This window comes from Puma concolor, chromosome B3 (assembly GCF_028749965.1).
Source record: "Puma concolor isolate L17-30 chromosome B3, mPumCon1.1.hap2, whole genome shotgun sequence".
In the NCBI taxonomy this organism is placed as follows: Eukaryota; Metazoa; Chordata; class Mammalia; order Carnivora; family Felidae; genus Puma; species Puma concolor.
This window is the reverse complement of record NC_141672.1, coordinates 85,334,109-85,354,348: the sequence shown is the minus strand read 5'-3', so window position 1 is coordinate 85,354,348 and position 20,240 is coordinate 85,334,109. Positions and strand designations below refer to the sequence as shown.

Sequence of the window (20,240 nt, the reverse complement as noted above, 5' to 3'; positions counted from 1 at the left end):
TACTGTCCAAGAAAAATATTAGTAGGCTCAGCTAACACCCTTGTGCCCAGACATGTCTGCCCCTACCAGCCACTCTGCCAACATTTCCCACTCTGCCTGGTCAGGCAGCTTGTGCCAGAAGCCCCTGTCTCCCTTTATGGTTAACTATTAGAGTTGACTGATGTTGGCACCTCGTTTATCCCCTGGCATCCTCACAGCAAGAATTAATCATCCCAATGAGACTTGTTTGTGTGCTCAATTGATTTTGATAGTTCTGGTGCCTTCAGCAGGGGCAGCCCTTTGCATAGAGCTTGTGGAAGGCCCGGTTGTTTCTCTGTTCTGCTACCCACGATGCTCTGAGTGACGTCGATTCAGCTCTGTTCAGTTCTGTCCAACCCAACCCAATCCAATTTTTACTGAACACCTACAATGTAGGAAAGTGCTGGTTACTGAATCCATTCACTAAGGCATATGAGGATTTCTTCAGTCCCCCAGAAGTGAGGTTGGCTGGGCTCATTGAGAACTTGTAGGTGCGGTGCCTCTCTCTAGATCTCAGGACCTTGCTGGAGAGTGATGCTGTGACTGCTTGTTTTCTGCAGCTGCAGAGTGACCAGTTCTGTCAGGACATGGCCCAAGGAAGGTCAGTTGAACCAATGGCCTTTTTAGTGTCCCTTCCCCCCCCCCCCAATTTCTCTCTTCTTGTCTCCAGCCCTGATACTTTCTTTCCTGCTCTTTCTTCTCTGCAAGGTGCACATTGACACATTCAGGGATATCTGTCCCCACCTGGGCTGTGGGTCATGGTAGAATCTGTCCTGAGCCAGAGATGCTACCTCAAAACCTTACTCATTATTTCCTTCATTATAATTCATTTCAAGTGATTGCTTTTGTTATAAATTTACTGTGATGTCTTTCAAAAGTCTTAACTGAGTTCATTTAATGGGCCAGGTACTCTGAACCTTGCTTTCAAAATAATTCACAATGAGTTAAAGAAAATAGATGCTTAAACAAGCAAACATCAAGCAAAACAAGTCCTCATGTTTCTATTTTACATATGTATGTACACATATGTGGACGTGTATATACAGTGTTCTACGAGGGCTGTTGTCAGACCCTGAAAATTCTAAGTCAGGAAAATTCCAAATTCAGGACCAAGTCCCTGAATTAGTTCTTCTTGCCATATTTCTGGGTAGTAAGAATTTAACTCTTTACATAAGGGGTTGCAAATTCAATTGCCTACATGACTGAGGTTATGAAATGACCTGGTCAGAAATGAAATAAGTTGTAGGACTTTGGTGTTTTGGAGAGAGCATGCCCAGTCCAAGGAGGTCAGTGGCTACCTGAAGTTGTCTGATGATTGTTATTCAATAATGAAAACCATGAAAATGAAATAATGAAAACAATAAAAAACCACTATGGCCATATCTTTTCATTGTTCAGGAGAACAGGGAGACCTGGATTTCTCATGTGACATTTCCCAATATTTGAATCATGCCAATGGCAATAAATAAATAAACAAATAAAGAAATTTTAAAAATCCATCCGGGGTCAAAATATAACTCATAGTCACCAATTTGTAAGACTGATTTGCACCAGAAATACAGACTTATTTATGAACATTTTAGCTCACCTGCAAACCATGTGGGTTAATTTCATGGGTTTTCAGGTACTCTGTGTTAATTCATCTCATGAGGCCTAGGGTCCTGAGCTACTATTTGTCACTGGCTCTTCTTTGGTCATCCATTATCCTCCCCAAGATTCACCTGACTTGCTGCTATTCACGTACTGAGGCCTCACAAGATGCCTCCGCAAATCACTCATAGTCCTGTAGTTGCTTTGAGTAGCTCTGGCTTTCGTTTTCTCTTCCTTTCTATCTGCCTTTTTGTGACTTCTGCCTTCCCAGGTTCTGCTGTAGACTCTCCTTTTCTTTTCCTCATTTCCTGCACTCTCCTTATGTCCTGGCAGAGACTGACTACCTGTTTATGAAAACTGTTTGTTCTTCCTGGGCACCTGACTGGATCTCTGGATTCCTGGGTACATTTCCCCATCTTCTTTGAAGTTAGAGGAGACCATGTGGACTGTGTGACCAGTGATATGTGCATGAACTGACCCAGACTACCTCCTGCATGCAGTACTGCCCCCTGCTCCACCTTTCCTTTCCTTCTCCAGTGGCTTGATGCACATGACCATGGCCACCTTAAAAGCCAAGAGTTGAATATGGGAGGGCCACAAAATGGAAGAATCTTGGATCCCTGAATTAATACTTTTAATATTTGTGGCGGGGGTGGAGGGGAGCTGCCTGTTGCACAGAACCTCCTGTTTTCTACTTTGCATGAGTGAGAAATTAACTGTTGCTGCTTTTGAGTCATTATCTGTTAGATGTGTGCTAGCAACTATTAGATGCCAGCTAGATTGGAAGCAGCATAAAATCAGAGACACTGCTCTAGTGGCCTTTTCCTAGCTGTATTCCCAGAATGCTAACACAGGAGCAGACACACCAGTGGTGCTCAGTAAATGCTTCCAGAATGAAGGAATGAATGAGCAAATGAAATGAATGTCTCCATAGAACTTCAGAGCTGGTAGAGACTGAGGCATCATACATCCCTGTCATCATACTGTAACAATTAAAGAAATGAAGGCTCGCAGAGAGGAAGTGACTTGTCCAAGGTCCAAAAACTAGTTAATTCCAGAACAGGGATCGGCAAACAGAGAGCCTCAGTCTGTTGTCCTTCACCATCCGTGCTTCCCTCCATGGTAACCATAGTAAATCAGCAGTTGCTAAGCAAAGAAAGGGATACTTTCATGCCTTAACTTCTAAGGTCTCAATAAAAATGAGTTGCATCGTCCCGCAGTGCACGTGTGAAATAGTTGCGAGCAGGCCATTCTTCTTTGCTGGGTCTTCATGGGAAACCCCTTTGTACGTCACATAGCAGGAAGCCCGTGTAACTGTTGTTTGATCTGCAGCTTATACAGTTAGGGAAGCCATCCTGCAACACGTGGACTTGAAAGGGTTTTACAGAAAGGGTTGGATCTGGTGTGGGGGATAAAGTCTTGGAGTAGAATGCTGTGTATACCAAAGCTCCGAGTGTGCAGAGCCTGCTGTGTGCAGCTGCAGTAGTCTCAGCAAAACTGAGGCACGGTCTGACTAAAGGGCTGTTGGGAACTTCGCCAAAAAAAAAAGGGACAGATGGATAATAATAAGACTTAAAGATTATATTTGATAATTGGTACTTATATCTCTTTTATTTGAATGAAAATAATGTGGTAGGCATTAAGTATCAACTCCATTTCATCTTTTAACCATTTACGTAGAGCACCTTTCCCCACACATACACAGACGTATCCCAACCCAACCACTGAAAAACTGGAAGCTTCCCACAAAGACCTTGCAAAACTCAGCTCTTTGATGGAATGACTGAAAAGTACAGACTCTTCTGAGGTCATTGCTCTTTGTTGCTGGGTTTATAAATCCATAATTTTGTAACCTATGTCTTTTAACTGTCTTTCAAAATCAGGTATGTCTTGAAAAGTCCTGGTTGCCACATTAACCCTCACCATGGCATTGACCGTGTCTGCCATGGAACCTCTTTGGATGGCTAGGTAGGACAAGGTGATGGAAGCAGCATTCATGCTCATTCATTCTCCTCAAGTGGGACTCCACTGCCAACTTCAAGAACTCAAGGTGGGGGTTAAGTGTTTTTCCTAAAAGATGCTTTGTGCTTGCAACTTATTCTTTTGAGGGTACAGTGACTATATTTGATCAGCTGATGCTAGAGAAGGGATAGGTTCTAAACCTGCCGAGATGAGGGATATATCTTCTCGAGTCTGTCCATGTTCAGAATCTTTGGGGTCAAGATGAGACTGGTTTTAATGGGTTGGCATTTTAGTCCCAGTGTGGTAATGCACAAGTGCTATGTCACTAGTAATTGTCCCAAGCCAAGGACCATAGTTCAGGAAGCTAGCATGTAGTGACACCTCCAGAGAGTCCTACCCACAACAGCATGGGCTGGGGCACCTGAACTGGTGCCATCCCAGCTAGCACACATCGTTTCTTTACTCCTAAAAGTGAGCCAAATGCTGAGCCCAACACTGGCTCCTGAGAGTCTGAGGGACTTAGTTAAGGGAAGCCTGTCCTGTCCGTTTCCTAGAGGGACTGCTCTCATAGGTCACCGAGGCAAATGTTTGTTGAATTAAGTGCATAAAAAAGGTAGCTTGCCAGATCCTCAGAATATGTAGGACTTTCCCAGGAGGAGTATCTACAAAGGTAAACGTGGTTGAACTTGAGGAAAGAAGTACAAAGGAGAAGCAGGTGTATGCAATGCTGTGGAAATATTTTAGTGGCCAATTTCTCTGTGCTTACATGTGTCATGAAGTTGCCTGTACTGTGAATGTTTGTCTTAATTTGTTCTACCCTGGGGATGAGGTAGGGTAGGGAGTGAAGCAGAGAATTGTAGAAATTGTATTTTAAAGGTCGCTTTTCGTATTTGACTTTTAACAAATTGCATAGAAAGTTAACAAATTGCATAGGAGGAAAGGGGAAACCCCTCTTCATCTGAGCTGTGTCATTGTGGTATTGTGCAAATTTGTGTTTCTGCAATCTCAGGGTGGTATAAACGACAGTCTTCTCTCTAAGCATGGGACAAAAACTGCTTCTCCCTATACCTTTTTGAGTTTCCCCATAGTCTTCACACACGTGCCCTGCTCCCCAACCCTCCACCCTCCCCCCCCCCCCCCCACCACCATGGAACACAATTTGCGGCTCTGCAAGATTGGGCAATGACCTTTTCACACTTTTGAGTCCTGCTGGTCATTTTGCAATCAACAAACGTAATAGATGGAATCTGCCTCAGGCTCTGTTTTGAGCCTTCCTGTTTGGTTGAGCTTTGTTCAGCTCTTTGTTCTTTTGAACTGGTCACTGTTCCCAGTGTACAAGCAGGCATCTGAAATTAGGTTCACCTTATCTATTTTCAAAGCCTGATATTTAAAAAAGGGAATCGCACTGAAAAAAGAAGCACATTTTCCCACTCTCACCCCAAGCCAAGGCACTTCAGCATTTCCAGGGTAATCTACAGGTTGGACACAGACTGAGCTTGAGAAGGTTGAGCCCAAAGGGAAAAAAGTGTTTGTGAGAGTTATGAGCAGGTGGAGAGAGGGTTTTATTTTTAATTAGGGGCTTATTTAGAATGGAAATCTGTATGTAATCTGAACTGCTGCATGCACTCTGGTGGACACTAAATGAGCGAACAATGGGAACCTCTGTTCGAACTTTATCTGAACTTCAACTCTGTTTTCCATACCTCAGTTGTCCAGGTAACTATATTGTGGAAGGCAGTGACTTACCTGTAAGGGAGTTCTCAGATCGAGGGCAGGGAAACTGTATACAGCCCCCATTGATGGGGAGGTGGGGAGGGAGAGGGAGAGAGAATGAATCACTGTTGCAAACTGAAATGCCTTTGTCCCCCTGTATTAAATGCTTGTTTCCAAATCTGGAGCAAGTACCTAGAATTCTTTCTCTTTCCTCTGCGGAACAGAAGAATCTTTTCCTCATGCATCTTCCTAGTTCTTGGTCATCTGACAGCTTCTAGGGGGACCGGTTAAAAATTTAGACTTGGAAATGCTTCTTCTCCCCTCCACAGCAGTGAGCTGCACTTGGTAGCCATGTAATAAACCCATGTAAACATATTTTCTTTTCACATAACCTTCTTGACCTACTTTCTATACAATAAGATGAGAGCCAAAAAAGTACTTTGCTTCATTAGGTAGAGGCTTTGCCTGCCTTGTCCTGACTTTTCTCTGTGCATCAATATTACTCTGCAGAGGTATTTCCATTATGAACTGCTGTCCTGGGACTGGGGAATAAAAGCACCCCAACACCTACTAATAATGAATGAGCTAAGTCTGATGGAGAGAATAACTCATTGATTCAGGGTTTGGGTGACGGTGATAGACATATAGCTGTGCTTTGCTCAAATCCAATCCTCTTGCCTATCGTCCTATCTTTTGAAATGGATGAGTGTTTTCAAAATAATATAGCATGCGGGAAAAGAGTAGAAGACATCATTTGAGAGAAATCCATCAGTGTGCAGACAAACCTTGAGAAGGATTAAAACGTATCACTTCAGGATTATTGTTGTGGGTTTATTAAATAGTTTTCTTTGAAGGTGCTTTAGGAAACATCTGTAAGTGAATTTGACCTGTTTCTTTCTCCAAGATCTAAGAAGAAATTCAGTATGAGTTCCAGTAAGGAGGGGTTGCCCTTCTCTTGAGGAAGAAGGCAAATAAGAAGGCAGCCTTTGATGTAGTATAGGAATGGCATCGATGAGATGGGATAGAGAGAAGAGAGGAGTGGAATTTTCAAAGAGAAAACCAAGACTCAACATGCCTTTAAAAATTACTTACGAAAGTTTTTTTTTTTTCATTTTATTTAATAACTTACTGTCAGTGGACTGGGGCCAATTCACTTATGATAGGTAGAATCAACTGTAGTTAAAAAAAAAAGTGCTAAAGGGAAAAAGAAAATACCACTGCTTGGGAAGGAGGAGAAGCTTGTGAACACAGTCATCCATTAACAAAATTTTCTGCTCATGAAATTTAAAAATTTTCTCACATTATTACTCTCTTTGCACAATTCAAAAATGATTATTGTTTCTTGTGGTATGTAAGAAAGGTGAGTCTGAAAAAAGTATTCCAGATGTAAAATTCAGATTGTCTTGGCAGGTAATTCAACCAAAGGCATTTATTCTCTATGGTTTTCCAAGCCACTCTCCTGGACACCTGACGGGAGGCAGATACAAAGCATGAGGTGAGAGGAGTAAGAAAACCCCGGCTGGTTTTTTGAGAGAATGAGCAGGCCTTTAGAGTCCTGTCTGGGTAGGCAGGAAGGCAGCCGTGCCCACCAAAGAGGGAATTTCAGGAAGACACAGGCAAGAAGTAAATACTGGCCATTTCAGCATGGGAATACATCCTCAGGAACAAAGCACATACATCTTGTTGGATTTGGTGGTATAACATTGGTTATACTCAGACTATCAAATAGAATTCCATGGATCAGTGCCTCATTCTGATGCATTTACAAAATAAACATTTTAAAGAGTGAAAGTAGAGGCTAATATTTTTACCTATTCATCAGTGAGGCTAAAATGTTTATTAACCTAGTAATATTTGGAGGCTGGGGAGTCAGTGGGGTAGAGAAACTTAGACTTCAGTTTTGAATAACATTTTGCCTTATCGTAACCTAACCAAGTCTTTCAAGGCCCTTTAAGGGTTTCCTTCATTGTCTGGACACTTATATCCACCGCTCCTTGCATGCTGTTACGATCACCATGAGCTATTCATCTTAGTAAGAGCTTATGTTAACCCGTAGAGAGAGAGGAAAAAAAAAGAATGAGACCAGAGAAGAGATCTTTATCTGCAGCCAGACCCAGGGCAGCACCTGGGAATCTCGTAACCAACAAATTGAGCTGTTTGGAATTGGGGGCCGAAGATGGGCTCTACAAACAATTATGATAGTCAGTATTAACTGAGAGTCTGTTAGGTGATTGGTGCTAAGTGTCTTCCTGTTGTGAAGCATAATTTTTATGTGCCAACTTAACTGGGCTTTGGGATATTCAGATAGCTGGTAAAACATTATTTCTGGGTTTGTCTGTGAGAGAGTTTCAGGAAGAGATTAGCATTCGAATCAGTAGACTGTGTAAAGAAGAGCCACCCTCACCAATGTGGACAGGCCTCATCCAATCCACTGAGGGCCCAAATAGGACAAAACAGCAGAGGAAGGGTGGGTTCTCTCTTTTTTTGAGCCGGGACCTTCACCTTCTCCTGCCCTTGGACATACCCTTGGAAGCTCCTGGTTCTTGAGCCTTCAGCCTCAGAGTGGGAGTTACACCGTCTCATTACCCTGGTTCTCAGGCCTTCAGACAGGTACTGAATCATACCACCGGCTTGCCTGGTTCACCAGGTTACAGACAGCATATTGTAGTTTTGGCCTCCATAATCAGGAGTCAGTTCCTATAATAAATCTCCTGTTTTGTATGTACCCATAGCCTGTTCATTCTGTTGCTCTGGAGAACCCTGACTAATACACCCATACTCTCTCTTTTAATCATCAAAGCAGCCCTTTAGATAGAACCGCTAACCTTCCCATTTTACATAGGGAAAGACTGAGCCCTAAAGGGCTTTAGCGATTTGCATGAAGTTACACTGCTCACAGATGACAGGACTAGGATTAGAATCTTACTTTGTCTGGCTTTAGAGTTTGAATTGGCCCCCAAAGTGTGAAATTACTTCTAATTTTATGAAGATTGATGTAGCAGATACCATTTACTCATAAAACAACGACAACAAAAACCCTTTAGACCAATCCTCTAAACTGGAAATTGAGTTTTGTGCTCACATTTGGTCACTCAAGTTACAGTGTTAAATTACTGACATAGGTCTACTCTTCCCAGCTCTTCTGGAAGAAGCTCTAAAGGCAAGTGATAACCAAATAAAATATTAGTACTAGAATGAGCCCTAGTCAACTGCCTCACCTTTCTTTCTCCTGAGAATGTGCCTCAGTTTAATTTACTTTTACAAATATTAATTAAAAAGTAAGTATACAATCTAGTACTGTAATAAGTACTATGATAAGCTCTGTTAACTAAGGCAAACTAATAAAAGCAAGATGCATTGGAAACAATCAGGTAAGTATAGGAGATCACATTTGTGTCTAAATAAATAATATAATTCACGTCTCTGCTCCCCAAACAATTCTATGTTAAAATGGTCCCACAAAGGAGTATCTTTGATCTCTGGGTGATCGAATAAAATGATATTTTTCCAAGGATCTGGCTTCAGTATCCACTTTTCCCACCAGTAGGTCCATGCCAGAGGAAACTAGCTGAACCATTCTCTGAGCGTCATACTTGCTGCTCAGTAAACATGAGCCCAATAAAGGACAGCTCATAGATCAATTTAAGGACATCACTGCATGGTTCCATTAAATCAGATAAATCAGGAAGGAATAGCTGAAGAATTTAGAAAGTTACAAGAAAGAAATTAAGTAAACAGGGGGGATATAGAATGTGTTTGTATCTTCTGCTCATATTAAAATAACATTTGATTGTTAAGATAATTAAAACTTAAGGGTGCCTGGGTGGCTCAGTCAGTTAAGCATCCAACTCTTGATTTGGGTTCAGGTCTTTATCTCATGATTCCAGAGACTGAGTCCCGCATTGGTCTCTGTGCTTACAGCGTGAAGCCTGCCTGGGATCTCTCTCTCCCTCTCTCTCTGCCCCTTCCCCCATTAGTGCTGTCTCTCAAAATAAATAAATAAACATTTTTTTAAAAATGACAATTAAAACTTAAACTCTTACTCCTGATTTTTAAAATATCACATTAATAAACTATGTGTTCATTTTTGAAGTGATTCTTGAAATGCTTCTGGATTTTTTTTTTTTTTTTAGGTCATTATGTGCCCATTCAAATATGCAACTCTTGAAAATCCTCAGTTGAGTTTTTCAGAAATAGTTTCTGCACTTGGTTTTGGGATCAGCATCAGTCCATAGGTGTGTTATGAAGGTATTTGGATTTGTTTTCATGGAAGCCTCTGTGGGTTCTGATAAGGCATCATTAGATGGTCAGCTCTAGGTGCCAAGGAAAATATCTGAATTCGGACCCAGCTGTTAGCAAGCAGACTCGTGAGAGTACAACTGGGATAAATTCAAGGGGATTGTAGTAACAATTATGACAACTGACAAGGTTTGAAGTAAAGATGGCTCTTTTTGTATTGTGGCCATGTTAATATGAAGGAGGGAACTCACTGGGGGAGCAGACCCCAGCCTAAAGAAATCTGTACAGACATGACGTGCTATATGGATTCTCGGTTTTGTGCTTCTAGTTTTTTATCGTGATTGAGAAAATAATTCTAGAACCTTTCTTGTTTAATAATGAGTTTGTTTGGAATGAGATTTGAACACCATCTCTGAGCAGCACTGTCTCCCACAAGTGGCCATTATTTCAGAGTTTTATTTAAAGTGAAAGTCAGTGAGTTTACTTTTGCCTTTTAAGGAGAGGTGTTACTAGACCGAGCCTTTGGTTGTTATTTCCAGAGAAAAGTTTTGTTATTATAATCCTCATTGACCAATAAATGGTCCGAGGACACCCTGGTTTTGGAAGCCCACCTCTCTTCTTCACAATGAGATTCCCTTGAACTTTTGATCAGAGAATTCCTCGGGGAATGAGAGAGACCCTGAGGTTGGACATGGTTTCCTTGTGATGATTCTGCAAAGATACACTGCTTAAAAAGCCAGTGTGCGAAACAGTTGTTTTCTGACTTAATAATCATAATAAAAATAAAATTTATCTAATTGAGTTCTCTTAAATCCCCCATACTTTATATATGTAGTGTCTCTAAACCCTACACAATTCCTGTAAGGTAGTTGGTATTATTGTCATTGCATGTATAAGGAAGCAAAAGCGTGTAGAAGTTAGGAAATTTGCCTACGAGCACACGGCTAGTTTGCTTCCAAAGCCTTTCCAGGTCTAAGACACTCATTGCAACAAAAACAAAACCTGCTCCTTGTTCAAAATGGTCACACACACACACACACACACACACGTGCGTACACATGGTCTCTCTTGGGATTGATAGTCATGTTCATATCATGAGTAAGTGGCACAAGTGATGTGTTCCTCTAGTACTGGACATGGGTCTGATGCTCTGTGCTAAATGACACCACCAGAATTTGGGTTGAGTGGTAGTGTTTGTACGTAGTAGCAGTGAAATGCAGAAACCGCACCCCCCACCCCCTGCTCAGAACAAAGAGAGGTGACCTGCTGAATTGGAACAGGTAGCAGTGAACAGTTCCTAGTCTCCTTATAGCTATAAAGCAGCTGATAAAAAGCAAGGCACATCATCAGAGACATAAAAAACCTCTCCTTTTCTCTCTGGGACAATTCTTGAGTATAATCAGATTATATACACACCGCTGTGATCACAATGAGGCTCCTCAAGGATTCATTCCCTGCTATAGATACGGCAGTATGGAGTAGCTGCCTTGTGTATTCAGAAGAGTTGAGTTACATAAGATACAGACAAGCTTAAGGTTCATCTGTGGTTGGGGAAAGGGGTTTAGAAGGCATTTCTCTCTACCTGTTCTGCATTTACACAGGGCTATGTCCCTCCCCACAGACCATGTCAGGCTGCAGTAACTTTCTGAAATTTAAGTGGTTTGTCTTGACAAATCTCTTAGAGGACTGCATCTTTCTCCTTCCAGCTGCCTTTTTTGCATATAACCTAAGACTCCTTAAGTAGGACATTCTATCAAATGTTCAGTTGACATTTATGCAAATGTCCTCCTCCCAAGGCAAAGGCAGCTGCTTTTCTGGTATCTTCTCGAATACTAGACAAGAGGACAGATAGAACTAGATCCCAGTGAGAGAGACACAGAAACAGTTGGATTAGCGCTTCTCACATGGAAAGGATTTGGGTCAGTGCTGTGTAGCTATCAGGGTAGATCCTCGAACTCTGCAGTACTGGGGGCTCTGTGATGCAGTGGGAAATCCCAAGAGCTCTATTTTAGATGAATGAGTCACTTGGAGCCCTGTTATTGGTGGTGGGAATCCCGACTTGGCAGGAAATTAATCATTATGCAGGCATGTTCCTAAGTGTCCATCTATGATTGAGCCCCTGGTGGGCCCTTCCCCAAGTTTCTGTCACACAAGCCAAAAATAAGCTAAGGAACCATGTTACAAACTATGTGAAAAATGTTCTGGAGAAAGCATTGAGTTTTTCACTCTTAAATTCAAACGGCACCACATTTCTGGTTTAGCTTTGCCCCCTAGCTGAATTCCTTGCTTCAGGGTTTGGGTATCACTGGCATGATCTTTAGAGAGATAAATTAATGGTTGTCTTAGCAATCAGGGGTTCTGGATTTGTTTACATTTTGTAGTCTGTCAAAGCAGAAGACAAAATTGTATTTTGGATCTCACATCTATCCTTTCTTAGTGATCTGACATAATACACATTCAGATGGTCTCCTTGGACTAGAGTTTAGTCTCAGCCATTATTCTCCACATTGAGTGTCTGGAGGAGATACTTCTTTTCCCTACTATGTTCCAGTTGACCAAAATTAACTGGTGCTTCACTCTGAGCAGTGACATCCCATGAGGCATGAGTTGGAGGCATCCGACTGACTTTGGTTTTCCATTGTTCTGACTTAATGGACATACAGTTAATGACTGCTTTTGTTGAACCAGTATGTGAAGGTCCACTATTGTGGATCCCACTGGCATCCTTCTCCAAACACTTACAGAATTGAAAACCAAATAAAAGAGATATTAGACTCACTGCATTTAGGGGAAAAAATGGCATCGGCTCTGTGCTGGATTGAGGATATGAAAATAAGTAAGCTGTGTCCCCACTTTCATAAAGGTCATAGTCTATATGCATTGTGGGTTGAGCCATATAAATAAATTAAACTCAGATCGAAGGAATAAGCTTGAAAATAGAAGTATGGTTAGCTGAGAGGGGGGTTGATTTTGCTGGATGAGGGGAGGCTTGGGGAAGACCAAGAGGTAACCCAGAGGTGGGATTTTAGAAGATAAATAGGGCCTTGACAGACATGTAATATATTGAAGGCACATTTCTGGCAGAGGGAAAACATGAATGATAACATGACTGGAATCTTCAGAGAAATGAGAGCACTCAGATGCATGAACAGCATGAGGTGTCTGGGGAAAAGGTAGAAATGAGAAAGTCAGTGAGAGCAAGATGGTGCAGCCCTCAGTGCCAGTACTCAAAACTGTGAAATTCACCTTCTTCTTCAGGCAATGAGTAGTCATTGTGGGCTTTTCAGTAGGAAAATTATGTGACCATGAGTGCAATTTCTTTTTTTTTTTTTAGTTCATTTATTTATTTTGAGAGAGATTGAGAAAGACAGCATGAGTTGGGGAGAGGGATATCGAGGGGAGAGAGAGAGAAAATCCCAAGTAAGCACCACAGTGTCACCGTGGAGCCCCATGCAGGGCTCGAACTCATGAACTGTGAAATCATAGCCTGAGCCAAAATCAAGAGACGCTTAGCCAACTGAGCCACCCAGGTGCCCCATGATTGCAATTTATATTGCTGACTTTCCATCATTGGTTTTCAAGGTAGAAAAGATTAGAAGGTACGTCTGGCCCCACGTTTCACACTGTCCCAAATCTGAAAGGGATATAAAAACTGTGGAGACTCAGCACAATAAAATTTAAAAATAGCATTTCTAATATGTTTTCCTAAAATGCTTTTTCCTTTGGTACTATTGAGGCACTAATTCAAATTGATAGTGGCAACGCTTGAGTGCTATAGGCAACAGGGAAACTTTATCCCCTTTTTTTGTTCCTTCAGATTTTTACTACTGAATATTATGAACTTGAGAGGCCACTTGATGCCAGAGGTAAAGCTTCCACAGGCAGACACAGAACTGAAATATTAAAAAAAAAAAAAAAAAAAAAAAGAGGGAGGGGCTCAGGGGTGCCTGGGTGGCTCAGTTGGTTAAGATCCAACTTTGGCTCAGGTCATGATCTCACCATTTATGAATTCGAGTCCCAGATGGGGCTCTGTGCCAACACTGAGGAGCCTGCTTGGGATTCTCTCTCTCTCTCTCTCTCTCTCTCTCTCTGCCCCTTCCCCACTTGTGGGTGTGCACTCTCTCTCAAAATAAATAAGGTTTAAAAAAAAAAAAAAAGAACAGCTTCTTTAAAAAAAAAATCTTGGGGCACCTGGGTGGCTCAGTCAGTTAAGTGTCTGACTTCGGGTCATGATCTCACAGTCTGTGAGTTCAAGCCCTGCATCGGGCTCTGTGCTGACAGCTCAGAGCCTGGAGCCTGCTTCAGATTCTGTGTCTCCCTCTCTCTCTGCCCCTCCCCCACTCACATTGTCTCTCTCCCTCTCTCAAAAATAAACATTAAAAAAAAACTTAAAAAAAACTGACTTACTTTTAAAATAACTCTTGCTAATGTTATTTGTACTCATTGTCTATCTTCAGTATGTTGTTTGATAATGTCTTTACATCAGAGTACATGCTTATTGCATTCCAGAAGTAAAATGTGGTAGTATCTAAAATTATGCAGTACTGTTGGGTCTGGCATATAAAAATACCCACCATGGAGTGAAGTAAGTATCAAATAATTAGGTAGTTGGTGAATTGTAGGTAGATGTTGCATAGTGTTTTCAGTGATATTTGGGAAAATTGGCTGGAAATTTTGGAAGAGTTGGGAACACCATGAGCTGCTTTATTCCTATTTAAAATAATGAAACCTAGGGTCCTACTGTATAAATTCACTGGCAGGCTTTCAGGGATGGATAAGGTTTGGATTAAATTTGTGAGTCACGCAAATCTGTTACCAGTTTTGACTTTTCATAATGATGCACTCAACTCAGTTATGTCAGAAGGCAAGAGGACAAGGATGCAAATTTACACGTCTTCCTTATTTTGCTTATCTTATAAAATACATTAAAAAAAATATATAGTTGGGTAAAGGTGAAGAGGGGGAAGGATGGGGAAAGGGAGTGATTTCTGGTAATTGTTCTCAAAATAACATTATAGATTTTTAAGGATATTAGTGAAGAATATATACAGCGGGCCCTTTTCAACGACTCAGATATTCAGCTTGATTTTCACATTAACTGTCTCTAGTGACACACACTGGCTTGGAACGCATGTTCCTACATCCTCTGAGAACTTCATGGAGTTTATTCTACTATGACTAGAGACTAATAGTCTCTATGCTTGTTTTATCTTATTCTTCTTTTGTGTACATTTCCCAGTCTCAACTTGTGGAAAAGCCTTATGGGAAAATGATAGCAGTAAATATATTCAATGCTTCTCATATGACTAATAAGTTAACAACCCATTTTGAGTAGCTGGAATTTTGAATTTTGCCAAGGGCTTTTCTTCCCTTCTGGGTCTTTGGCTTCAAAACAGACTTGTTTGAATTTAAAGGGATGGCTCCTTTGATACACATGTTATATCAAGGAGATAAACTTCTCAGCTTCTGAATGAATGAGAAGTTTTTCTTGAATGTGTAAGGTTAGATTTTGTTTGTCTGCATTTCATTGTTTTTGGACTATTTTATATACCGCCTCAGCCTCGGTTCTTCAACCAATAGACATTGCCCAGTGAAAGTACTCTGGAAAAAAGTTTAGTATTACTTCAAGCAAATATCATAAAAGGCTCTTTGAGGCAACTTTATGGATAAGAAGATTGGTTATGAAAAATCAAGTTTTACTTACTTTTATTTTGTTAATTTTTTAACTTTTTTTTTAATGTTTATTTTTGACAGAGAGAGAGAGAGAGAGAGCGAGCAGGAGCAGGGGAGTGGCAGAGAGAGAGGAAGACAGAGAATCCAAAGCAGGCTCCAGCCTCTGAGATGTCAGCATAGAGCCCGACATGGGGCTCGAACCCACAGACCATGAGATTATGACCTGAGCCGAAGTCCGACCCTTAACCAACTGAGCCACACAGGTGCCCAGCATTTGTTTTAATGCTTACTTATTTTTGAGAAAGGAAGAGAGAGAGATTGGAGGAGGGGCAGAGAGAGAGAGAGAGATTGAGAGAGAGAGAGAGAGAGAGAGAGAGAGAGAAGAATCTGAAGCAGGCTCTGTGCTGACAGCAAAGAGCCTGATGCAGGGCTGGAACTCACGAACCTTGAGATTATGACCTGAGCAAAAGTCAGACGCTCAACTGACTGAACCACCCAGGCACCCCAAAAAATCAAGTGTGAAAAGATTAGATAATTGCATTCATGAATGACTGAAAGGATTTCCATTTAGGACAGGCCTACCAAAGGCTCCTTTGCTGTCAGGAAATGGGCACCTCCAGGGAAGTTCTGATCACTAGCCTGGTGTTCTGTTTATTACACCATGTGGCTAATGAGTCTTTGTTTCCATTTGCCAACAAAAAAATCATAATCAGAATCGTGAGTAAGATAGTCATAATAGTGCGTTATAATGATAATTCCCTTTGTTTTTTTTCCAAAGAGATTTCATTTTTATCATTCGTTTTTTTGAGCCGGTTGGTGAAATGAAAAGAGCATTGGACTAAGAGCCAAAGGATCTACTAAAAGCAGCTGGCACGTCTCTCCCTGGAGAATCTTGAGGGGTCAGTTAGGTAGCATGAGGGATACTCCATGCAGTTTTACCAAGATAACTTTTCATAGGTCCTTTGAGCTCTCTGAGTTTTGATGTCTTCCTTGATAAAATGAAGGGGTTAGTTGGCCACTAACAGTCTCCACCTTTCTCACTTTCATATTGTTATTCTTGTTAGACTTTGGGAGGTAAGTAGACTAAGGATGGGTGATACTGTGATTTAAAATAAGAAATATAGTTTCAGTCTTCCTCCAGATTCCCGGCACAGAGCTCCTAAAACCCTAGGAGCTGCCCTGGGGAGGAGAGGCATAAAGGTGTCTTTTGTTATGTTAATGAAACGACTTCCAGAGGAGGGTGCCAGTTGCCAGGGAAACCAACTGTGTATTATTTGCCCCTCCAGTGAGGGGCAAGGGGCTAGGGATTGAGTTTAATCACCGATGGCTAAGGATTTAACCAATCGTGCCTGTGTAATGAAGCCTTCATAAAAATCCAAAGGGGCAGGGTTCACAGAGTTTCTGGGTTGGTACATCTGTGGAGATGCAGGGAGAGCAGGGTGCCTGGAGAGTGCAGGAAGCCCTGCCTTCCCACATACCTTGCCCTGTGCATCTCCTCCATCTGGCTGTTCCAGAGTTATATCCTTTTTTTTTTTTTTTTTTTAATTAAAAAAATTTTTTTTAAGTTTATTCATTTTTTGAGAGAGAGAGAGAGAGACAGAGTGTGAGTGGGGGAGAGTGTGAGTGAGAGAGAGAGAAAGGCAGACACAGAATCTGAAGCAGGCTCCAGGCTCTGAGCGGTCAGCACAGAGCCTGATGCGAGGCTCGAACTCATGAACAGTGAGATCATGACCTGAGCCGAAGTTGGACACTTAACCGACTGAGCCACCCAGGTGCCCCCGGAGTTGTATCCTTTTATAATAAACCTGTAATCTAGTAAGTAATCTTTCTTTGAGTTTGGTGAGTTACTCTAGCAAATTAATCAAACCCAATGAGTGTTGTTAGCAAATTAATCAAGCCCAATGAGGCTTCTGATCAGAAGCCTTTTGGTCAGAGCACAGGTAACAAATTGGACTTGTGAGTGGCATCTACAGTGGGGGACTGGGCAGTCCTGTGGGTTCTGACACTATTTCCAGGTAGTGTCAGAGTTGAGTTGAATTGTGGGACACCCAGCTGGTGTCCAAGAATTGCTTGATGGTGTAGAAAAAAAGCCCACACACTGGAATTGGGCACAGAATCCCAAGATGGTTAAAAAAAAAAAAAATCCTCTTCACTGAAGAGGAACTGAAACAAAGAGGTAAAGTGAACATCCTGATTAAGGAGAATGAGATCTGAGCAATCACTTTCCCCACCCAGCTGTGTTTTCTTATATGTGTTAGAAGCTGATGGGGCCTGTTGTATTCTATGAGGAACTCTGTGGCCCCCCCTGTGGACAATGTTTCACTAAATGCAAATGATTTTAGAATAGAGAATAGTAAGGTCAGACTCCAGGTGCATCCTAGAGGATATCTGATCTCAAAGGAAAGATACCGAAGCTGCTTCTCTGGGTAAAATGGAAATGTTGGGGGTCTGAGCTGCTTGCATCTGTGAAGAGCTGCCCGGCCCATGAGCAAGGACAAAAATTGTCTTTCTAGGATTTGTCAGTTGTCCAAGAAATAGCTCTGTGAGAAATTTAAGCTTGGTATTCTAAATCAACCGTATTTCTTTTTAAAACCAAGGTTTTTATCATTTTGATCCATGAACTGCTTTGAGAGTTTTACAGTGGGTCATATGATCATTTTACAAAAATACAATATGAGCCATCACAGAGAATTTTTGCAAATGATTTCAGTAGGTAAAAAAAAAAAAAAAAAAAAATCCTCTGAATGCCATGGATTGGTTTTGAAAATTCACTACACGTAAGAACAATACTTGGACTCCATTCTCAGAAATTCTAATTAATTAGATACCAAGGAGTTGGTCCTAGATTCTGAATTTTTATAAGCACCCAAGAGAATTCTGATTCAACTGAGCTGGACTAAATACTGTGAAACATTATGAGGGGGGTCCTTGTCTCTCAGTTAAGAGACACTGCCTCAGATTGCCTGAGAATTCCTGTGTTCCTGAGTATTCAGGAATTAATCCCCCAAATTAACATCATCTTTTCCAATTTCAACCTAAAAAGAACCCCAAGCCTCCCATCAAATGAATTAGCCAAATGGGAGCAAAAAACCAAACACAAAGTAAATAAGGTTTTGTACTGATCGAGCCAGTTTGCCTGGCTTCCTAGCTGGGCATCACCTGTTGAGTGTTCGATTTCCAAGTCACTGGGTGACACGAGGCCTGGCTTTATACAAGTATGGGTGCTTGTCAGCTGCATTGTACAGTGCAAGAACAATCAAATAAGAATGGGCTAGTCTCAGTGAGACCATGAGTGGTTTGTTCGGAAGCAGCATAATCAAGAATGATTGCAAGTGGGAGTTGAGATCAGAGCCAGAGAAGTGGTGTTGAGCAGCAGATCTGGAGTAAGGCAACACAGTCACTGGAGGGGAAATCAAGGCCTCATAGGACTAGCCCTCAGTAACCATTTGGGTAATGGAATTGGAGTTGGATAGAAGCAAGCAGTTCAGGAGGGAGGCTGTGAGCAAAATGAAGTCATTGGTCTGATCAGATCCAGGCCAGTTACACACACTAGACTTGACTGGACATAAGATGTTCTATATAGACATTCACTGATGAACACTTACTATGTAGAGGTCCAGAAAAAGAAACCATTGTGGATGGTAAAATTTCTCCTTTCATCTTATTTCTGATGACTACTTCTTAACAATGAATTTACAGAAACACTAGTTACTTCTATGCAATCTCATTAGCAATCTTCTTTATTAGGGTGTTGTCTAGTTCAGGAGGTGGAAAGATTTTTCTCTGCAGCACTGAATAGCAAATATTTTAGCCTTTGTGAACTACAATACCACCTCTGTTGTTTATTCTTCATTTTTTCCTTTTTACAAGCCGTAAATAATGTGAAAACTATTCTTAGCTCTCTGGCAGTACAAAAGAAGCAAAAAAAACAAAAAAACAAACAAACAAAAAGGCACAGAAAGGATTTAGCCCCCAGGCTGTAGTTTGCTGAAGTTCCACTTGAATATCGCAACAACAGCAGTAAGATTATTTTGTTTTTACATGACATTTAATATTTTCTATTAACAATTATAGTTCAGTGAGAAAAAATAATAGTTACTGATTTCCCATTGAGAATATGTCCCCTCCCTTATGTACTGATAGGAGAGCGTAAAGCTGTGGGATGAGAAATACCGTTTTCTAAACTTGAGTCCTTTTGGGGGCGCCTGGGTGGCTCAGTCGGTTAAGCATCCAACTTCAGCTCAGGTAATGATCTCACCGTGAGTCGAGCCCCACTGTCGGGCTCTGTGCTGACAGCTCGGAGCCTGGAGGCTGCTTCGGATTCCGTGTCTCCCATTCTCTCTGCCCCTCCCCTGCCCTCCCCTGCTCTCTCTCTCTCTCTCTCTCTCTCTCTCTCCTTCAAAACCAATAAACATTAAAAAAAATTTTTTTAACTTGAGTCCTTTTATAGCCACCTAATATTAAAATCTGTAGAGACAGAGTTGAATTTTAACTTGGTGTCATTTGACATAAAAATTCAGATGTGACAATGGTCTATTCCTTTTGGGCTCTATTTTAAAAACTAGCTAATGTGATTTTTGGATTACTTGGATGACTATTTTATTACTTGAGTGCTACCATGATATTTATTTAAGTCCAAGTAGACATTTGAACATAAGATCCTTTTGCTTCTCAGTAGTATTACCTTAACTGTTGCCACATAATGAGATAGGAACAGAGGTAAATTGAATAAAGGCCAAGTGATTTCACAGTTTTCAGGTCTTTTAATAGAGGAAAAATGGTTGGATATTGAATTATCATATAACACATGGCCTGTTTAACACCAAACTAGAAAGATCCTGCAACATAGATGTTAATTCTGTACCCTAAAGGAAAGGATCAATTTCAGCAAAAGAACATTCTGGTTACATCCAATTTATGTTGTTTCTTCGAATTTTGGTGATGATGTATTTGTAAATTTGTGTATAATTTGTCCTGTTAGGAATTTATGAATGTGTGTGTGTGTGCGTGTACTCAATTTAGATCAATCCCAGAGGTGTTAGGAG

General features: G+C 41.2%; 1 long non-coding RNA gene across 5 annotated transcripts in view; it reads left to right on the top strand.

Moving 5' to 3' along the window:
* The window catches only part of LOC112855623 (uncharacterized), a 457,783-nt gene that overhangs the window by 119,790 nt on the left and 317,753 nt on the right, over nt 1-20,240 (top strand). Inside the window, exon 5 of one of the 5 annotated variants that reach the window (XR_015252573.1) lies at nt 3,492-3,658. The exons of the other annotated variants lie outside the window; for them this stretch is intronic. This is a non-coding gene — a long non-coding RNA (uncharacterized LOC112855623). The remainder of the gene's footprint in view (nt 1-3,491; nt 3,659-20,240) is intronic. 5 annotated transcript variants of the gene reach the window in all.